The sequence below is a fragment of the Talpa europaea genome (genome assembly GCF_964194135.1).
Source record: "Talpa europaea genome assembly, chromosome: 4".
In the NCBI taxonomy this organism is placed as follows: domain Eukaryota; kingdom Metazoa; phylum Chordata; class Mammalia; order Eulipotyphla; family Talpidae; genus Talpa; species Talpa europaea.
The window spans coordinates 81,045,765-81,053,440 of record NC_140070.1 but is presented as its reverse complement, the minus strand read 5'-3'; positions in this window follow the sequence as shown (position 1 = coordinate 81,053,440).

The following is a 7,676-nucleotide window of genomic DNA, read 5'->3' as shown; positions in this document are numbered from 1 at the left end:
CCAAAAAGCATGCAAAACATTTCCTTGCTCTACACACTTCTAAAAGACTGCATTATTAAATGACATGTTATTCTGAAAATGTTATTAATGGTAACATGAACAATAAAAAGTGATTTTTTCACTCTACTGCTGTAAATGTTTCAAACTAAGCCTATCTGAGCAACAGTTACTACCAGGGTTATAAAAAGATGGAAAACAAGTTTGCTAAATAACAGTTGTTAAATTATCACCTTGAATGGTGAAAATTTCAGTTAAATTGCTTGTGTGAAAGGTGATTACTGCTTTTCCACACACGCCAAAAACTCAAACAGGATTAAAGTCAGGTATACAACTTGTTGAATCTCTGTATTTCCCGGCACAGTTTTGCTCCCTACTATCATATTCATACAGAAAGAGGAAGCTTGTCACTGTTCTGGTTTTAAAACTTGATTTTCTTAAGTCACATATAAATTAATTTTTATTCATATGTATCCTCACAATTCTCACCAGAGTCACCAAAAGAAATATCTACCTGCGGATGGTGTCATATACATTTCCAATCCGTCCTTTGCATTCATCTCAGGATTCTTTCATGTTATGTTTCATTATTTGGACATGATTTTAAGTAACTCCTGAAATATGTTTCTGTGGTAAGACAAGAAAATCAGAAAGGGGGGTGCAAGGGGGATAAAATTTTAGAACTGGGCCATTGGCACAACAGCTGTGTTTTCCTGAAATAATCTGATCTTGTCATTATAGTGAACATTCTGGACCTGAAGGGACTTCTCTTCAAGACAGTGGATAGACTGGTTGATGTGTCATTTCAGCCAAGCACCTAAAATCAATGAAAGGCCCTTTACTAACATTACTAACGTGTCAACAGAATGTTTTAAATATCTGTCCTGGCCTTAAAACCTCATGTGAATACTTTTCCTCTAAATACAGTATCCGAGGGAAAAAATGAGTTTTGTGACACTGTCCCATTTGTCATAAAATTATGAAAATGATATAGTCTCTTGAGTTTGTTGAAAATGAACTGTTCTCATTTAAGTTAGGAATAAGTCAATTGACTTTTTGTGTAATACCTTTAATTACTTTAATTCACTACTGTCCAAATAGCTGGAACTCCATCATTAAAGATCATGATACTTTTTTATTCCTTACCAAAACCTATTTCCCAAGTATAATCTTGTTTTCTATATTCATGGGTTTTCAGAGATGAATAGAAGAAGTCGTTAAGGACCTCTCAATCACATATATTAGTACACATACCCCAACTGATTTAGACACTGCACATCAGTGATTCTGTCTGCAAAAGATACAATAATCTTATAGACTACATATTTGGTAGGAATTGCTCTTTCCTCTTCTTTTTCCCCAAATTATGCAACTTTCTTTTTGAGAGAAATTTCCAATAGCTTGTTTTGTTCTTGATTTGATCATACTTGTTATTGATGTTAATGATAGTTTTATAAACTTCTTAGCAAGTGTCATTTTATTATTTTGCTATAGACTTGCTATTTGAACCAAGTCTACCAGTTCAGACCTACATATAACAGAATATGTGACGGTTATGAAAAGCTAGTACACATTTTTTTTTTAAAGATTTATTTATTTATATAAGCACTGGGTACAGTCAGAAGCGCAGAAGGGTAAGAGAATTCACCAGAGCCAGAGCGGGGTACAGAACAGGCAGACTGACGAAGCACACTGCTGAGGGGAGCAGCGGGCAGCAGGAGAGGTCTGCGCGCCAAGTGGGACCCTCGCCAGCTGGCGAGGATCAAACCAGCACTGCAGAGGCTGCTGGCAGCTTCACAGCCCAGTGCTCAACCACTGCGCCACTGGGGAGGCCCCATAGTACACATTGTTTTTGAGAATTACTTTAGAAGGTATAACACAGAAAACAAATTGACAGATGCATATAACCATTAACACAAAGATGCTAAAACTTACCTCTGTGTCCAAATGATTACTTCAAGATAAAGACGCCAGTGGTCTAAAGTGAGATGGTTTTCTGCCACCATCTGTGAGCAGGTTGTAAGTACCAGACTCCTGAAATAGAAACTAGCCAAGTGTCTACTTGGTTTTAAGGAATCCAAATCTGAATGCTTCTGCAATTTTGATCTCTTCTCCATCTTGCATGCACATTTTAAGCTGAGATGTGTTTTATCCTTGTTTAGGAAAAATAATCTAATTACATTCATTTACCAGTGAAATCTGTGTGCTTTAAAAGTGATGTGAAAACTTTGATGTTAACATGCAAATATGCTATTGGCGTTTGGTGGCCTATGGTGGCCTATGGTAAATGGTGTGCCAAAAAACAGTTCAACTGTTGACCACTGTCCTTCCTTTTATAATTCAGCTGATGCTATGGGAAAAAAAAAATCACTCCCAGACTTTCTTGCACAGCACATAGAGGTTGTAATTTTGCATTCACAGTGAAGTTCATTCTACTATGTAACATTATGACATCTTCATGAATGGAGGTGTTTTTTCACTTTTATGAGTGGGGATAAGAGTATTAATCATAAAACCCTCATTTCACAAACACTGACATTATTAGTAAAGTACATTAAGTGAAGATAACACTGTTGACTTCTTGTTGGCTGAGAAATCTGATGAACACAGTCCTTGTATATAATGCACCTAGATTGCACATTACAAAACACTATTAAAATATTTAGTAAGATTTTTGTGAAATCAGACCTTATACTTAAAATCTGCAAAATATGTGACTTATGTGCACAAAATTTGCAAAATATTTGTGAAATGTCTCAGTGCTCCTTTTCCGCTCTTAAGTTGCTAAACTACTTGCAGACTACCAAGACCACCATTACTTTAGCAACATTGCTCCAATTCAAAGGTTAGGATTTTACCTACAATTCAGATAAAGCACCAGAAGATGACAGTGGGTAAAGTAGTAAGAATGGCATCAATAAAAGATCACAGAGAAGCAATTTCTAATAAAATAAACTCTTTATTAAACAGTAAAAGGTACCTTATACAAGTTAAAGTGAGAAAAGCATAAAAAATAGAAAAATTACTTTATGTACTAAAATTCCTGGTTCATAGAGTAAGTGCTCAATAAACATTTACCAAGTCAAAAAAATTTAAGATACTGACACATTATTTAAAATCAACTTTTTCCTCAGTTGTAAACTCTTTTAACATAAAGTTGCTCTCGCAGCATTAAACTTGTGGCTTATTCTACTTCTCTTAATTCCTAGGAGTCTATTGATGGTCAATGATTTATAGTCTATAGATCCAGCATTAAAATCCCTGACATGTTTTGTACGCTAAGCTCATTCTATCATCAAGCTGTACTGCTCTTATCAGTACAGCAGTACAGCAAAACCAGTAGTCAGTACAGCAAAACCTCAGATCTTTGTTAAATAAATGCTTTCCATTAACTTCATGGAGTAACTTTCAATACCTGTGAGCAGCACACATTCAGGGCCTTGCACCTACAGGAAAATCCTATCCTAAATCTGCCACTTGTCTCCAATGTCACTCAAATATTTGCCAACACATATTACATAGTCAACTTTGGGAATCACCTACATTTGATTATTTTATTCATATCTTTGTTTTTAGCAGGATCACTGACAATCTATTAATATGGCCTTCTGCTGACCACTTTGCACTTTTCTTAACTAAAACATGGAAACATATTTTGAACATAGGCAACAAACAAGGTTTCATAGAACAAGCAGTGACAAACCGCTTCAGAATCTCTAGTGATGTGAAAATATCTTAAAGACTTTATACTTTACCCCCTTTTCTATTCTAGATATTAAGTATATTTTCATCCTCCCCCCCTATAAATAAGAAATATTCAACATACATATATTTAAACATGTATATTTGTTTGAAAACACAATGAAGTGTTTTCCAAAAATTGTATGAGGAAGTAAAATTGTAACGACTTAAATTAACACAAACTATAAATTCCTTTACAAGCAATGTTTTTGAGTTGCTGAGGCTGCAAATAATCACAAAATCATTAACTTCAGAAATGGAGTACTTTAGAAATCTCTTAAGTAGTCATTTTTTCATGTGAATTTCATTAGAATAGGATTAGAGTTTACATTCTTCCAAAATAAGATAGCAGCAATAATCAGAATGGAAATAAGGTGCAAGAAAAAAAAAAAAAGTAAGCTTTAAATTCAGTTAAAAATGAAAAATAAAGCCCAAAAGTCAGAGGAAAAAAACCCACAACAAAACTGGGTGAACTTCAAGCAGTTACCTAACATTGGGGGCTCAGTTTTTTCACCTTTTACAAAAGCATAAAACTTTAATAATTCCATCTACCAGAGTATTAGATAGAGCTCATATAACATTATTCAGGAAGATTAATTTGGCTTTATTCATTAAACAATATGTATGCTAGACATTGTCTTTAGTAGATAGGCATTACATGAGGCTCTTAATAAACGTTACCATTTGTTGCCTTGCTTATATCTTTAGTAAACAGCAATCTACCAAATACCCACCAAGTCTATGTATAGCGATGGAAAGTGAAAGTGATGAAAGTGAAAGTTATAGTCCCTGCGCTCAGCTTAAATCTATTGGGGAAGACTAATAAATTAATAATAACTAAGGTGCTCAGACTGAAACAGTGTGCTCTGACAAATACAAGATGTCAAAGATGAAAATGAAGGAGCCAGGCAAAGGGTTGGGAAAAGACTATCCTAGACAGGTTACATACACAAAATTCCTAAAGAGAAAAAAATACTAAAGAGAAAAATACTAAAAAAATACTAAAGAGAAAAAAAATAATTTCGTTATTCCATTTCAACTGTAGGTTATTTTTTTTCTATAGCATCAGGCTGTCTGCAACAACAAAAAATGAACTCTTCAATTTTGAGTAACTGCTGATAAAAAGCAGGGGGCTGATTAAGCACAGGATAAATACTACTTAACAGATGTCGGCTAGGTCAAATAATGCAAAAAACACCTGTAGTCATCATCCAAGTGGTGATGAAGTGATTATGAAATCTGGACTTTATTTGGGAAGCAATGCACCACACTGAAAATTCTGAGCATGGACAGTGTGATCAAAGTTGTATTTTAAGAAAACTCTAATTTCTCACAAATGTGAGAAATATTAAATAATAAAAAAAGACAAAAGTTAGGTAAAAAAGGTCTCATTACAGTAGCAGGTGAAACTGAGTATGATACTACAGATATACTACATCCTAATGTAGCAGAAACTGAATGTTTTAAAACAAAGACTATTTCTGAAGTTGAAAGCACATTGGTATCTATGATCAGGAAAGGAATACAGATTAAGGTGACCCAGTGAAATAATTTGATATAAGTTATTACATATATTTATATATTACCCAAATCTTTATTCTTTTTCATAAGTAATACTGTTAAACCTGAACACTATATATTTTTTCCAAGTGGTATTAAATTACTAAATGAGTAACTGAGCAGGTATAAATAGTAGAGATGAAATGATTAATAAAAATTTATGAAACTAAATGCTTCAGGAAAAAGGCTTTTCTAAGCAGTTATAGATTCTACTTTTTGCTCAGAAAAATATTAAGTCAGACATGTAACACACAGTTGGTAGTAGGCAACAGGGCATTCCTTCAATCCTTACACTCAATAATTCAAATGTAACTAATTTCATACTTGAAATTTCAGACATCCAAAACAAAGATGAAAACCAAAGAATAGTCACTAAATGGCTCACTGCAAAAAAACAACGAAATATGGCAGTACTGGAAACAGAAAATTAAAAGTACCGAATTCTAAGCCGGTGATTCTCTTAACATTTTATGTGTAATACAACCAACTCTGACGTTTCTGGTTTAATATTTTGAAGAACATTATAACAGTAAATATCCACACTCAATTTTAATATGAATGCTTTACTGAAAGACTATAGGAAACATTTAAAGTAAAATAAAGGTAAATGGATTTAGCACATTGATACAGTTCTGATATAATTTCTTTAAAACTCTAAACCCAGATTGAGATTTGACTTCAACATAAATTTAGTTAAATAACCTATTGATGTATTATTTTTATCTAATGCTTAATTCAGTGACTTATAAATTGCAGGTGCTCACTAAATACATGGCAAATAAATTGAAAAGAATACAGATCCCTAAAGCCTTGTTTCTTAGAAGTGCTGCTGTTCTATCTGCATTCAAAGTGGCTATAGACAAAGGTAATAAATAGGGTACAGAGGGTGGGAGGTGAGAGTAGTGGGAAGAGGAAGATTGACATACATAGGCTATTTAGAGGAAATGTTTGTATTTTTAAAATTCTAAACTCAGAGTTAGCAATATACAATTACTCCTAAATAAACATTTTCATAGGGTAGAGTTTTTGTAAAGGTCTAGAGAACATCATTTAAAATATTTTTTCAGAGTTTCAATTTCTCCAAAGCATGTTCATTGTTCATTAAATTTATCTTGCCAAAATAAAATGAATTCTGAATATTTGTTTTAAATGACAATATCTCAATAGTCTTGATCTGTCATCTTTTGAAAAACAAAATTCACAAGTTAACAACTATTATACAAAAATACTTTCGTTCATAAGAAAGATTTAGTCCACTACTTTAGGTACAAGGGGACAAATTTTTCTAAAAATTATTTTTGAATGTAGTAACAAGAGTAGTCTGGGGGTAACGTAACTATTCTGGCAGGACTTTAACATGAAATAAGGATATCTATAGGATTCACAGGTGTGATCTAGGGAAGTGCAACAATTATAATACTACATCCAAACATTTTTTCTAGGGACAAATAATTCTTTTTTCAAAATTCAATAATCAGGGCTTCCCTGGTGGCACAGGGGTTAAAGACAGCACTATCAAGAAATTGGCAGCCACTGCAGCAGCCCCTGCAGCAGCCCCTGCAGCACGGGTTCATCCCCGATCAGCTAGGGAGCAACCCACATGGAGCAGACCTCCCCTGTCTTGCCCACTGCTCCCCTCAGCAGTGTATTTCAGTGGATCTGCCTGTTCTGCTCCCCACTCTCTCTAGTGAATGCTCTCACCCCCCACACCACTGGCCTGTACCCCAGTTCTTGTATGCATAGATAAAATAAATCTTTAAAAAAAAAATCAAATTAAGGAACAGTGAAGAGCTTTTAAATTAGTAAAAGCAGATGCCAAGAAAGTTTCAAGGCGTGATTTTCACTTTTATGATCTACTTAGCCATAAGAGCCATTATCTCACTTTTCTTTAAACAACTGTTCTTTAAATATTTTCCTGGTGTTATAATTTCCTCTTGGAACTAGGTAGTCTTCCTTAGCATAACATTTTATCTTTCTTAAAATCCAGGAAGTTTCCTGACCTGTGTTTGCCATTTCCAAATTGATTTAATAAATTGGATGGCCTTTTTAAAATTATTATTATTAAGTATTTTGTTAATATGAGACATGAAATGCTTTTTATTGGCATTCTAAATAATTTTGTGACTTATACCCTATTAGAAAAAGGCAACTGCCTACAGTAAGTAAAATCCAGATACCACTCGGGTTTGAACACCCAATTACTATGAATTATGTGTACAGAATGCTGTATTCTTTACTACTTGACCCCACAGCTTTTCCAAATACCAACTAAATGTAAGGAAGCAGCAAAGTCTTAAAACTGGAGTCTGCCATTCCATAATATAAATAGAATAATGGGTGATAGTTAAGAGTTTAATTGCATTATGCTTTTTGACCTC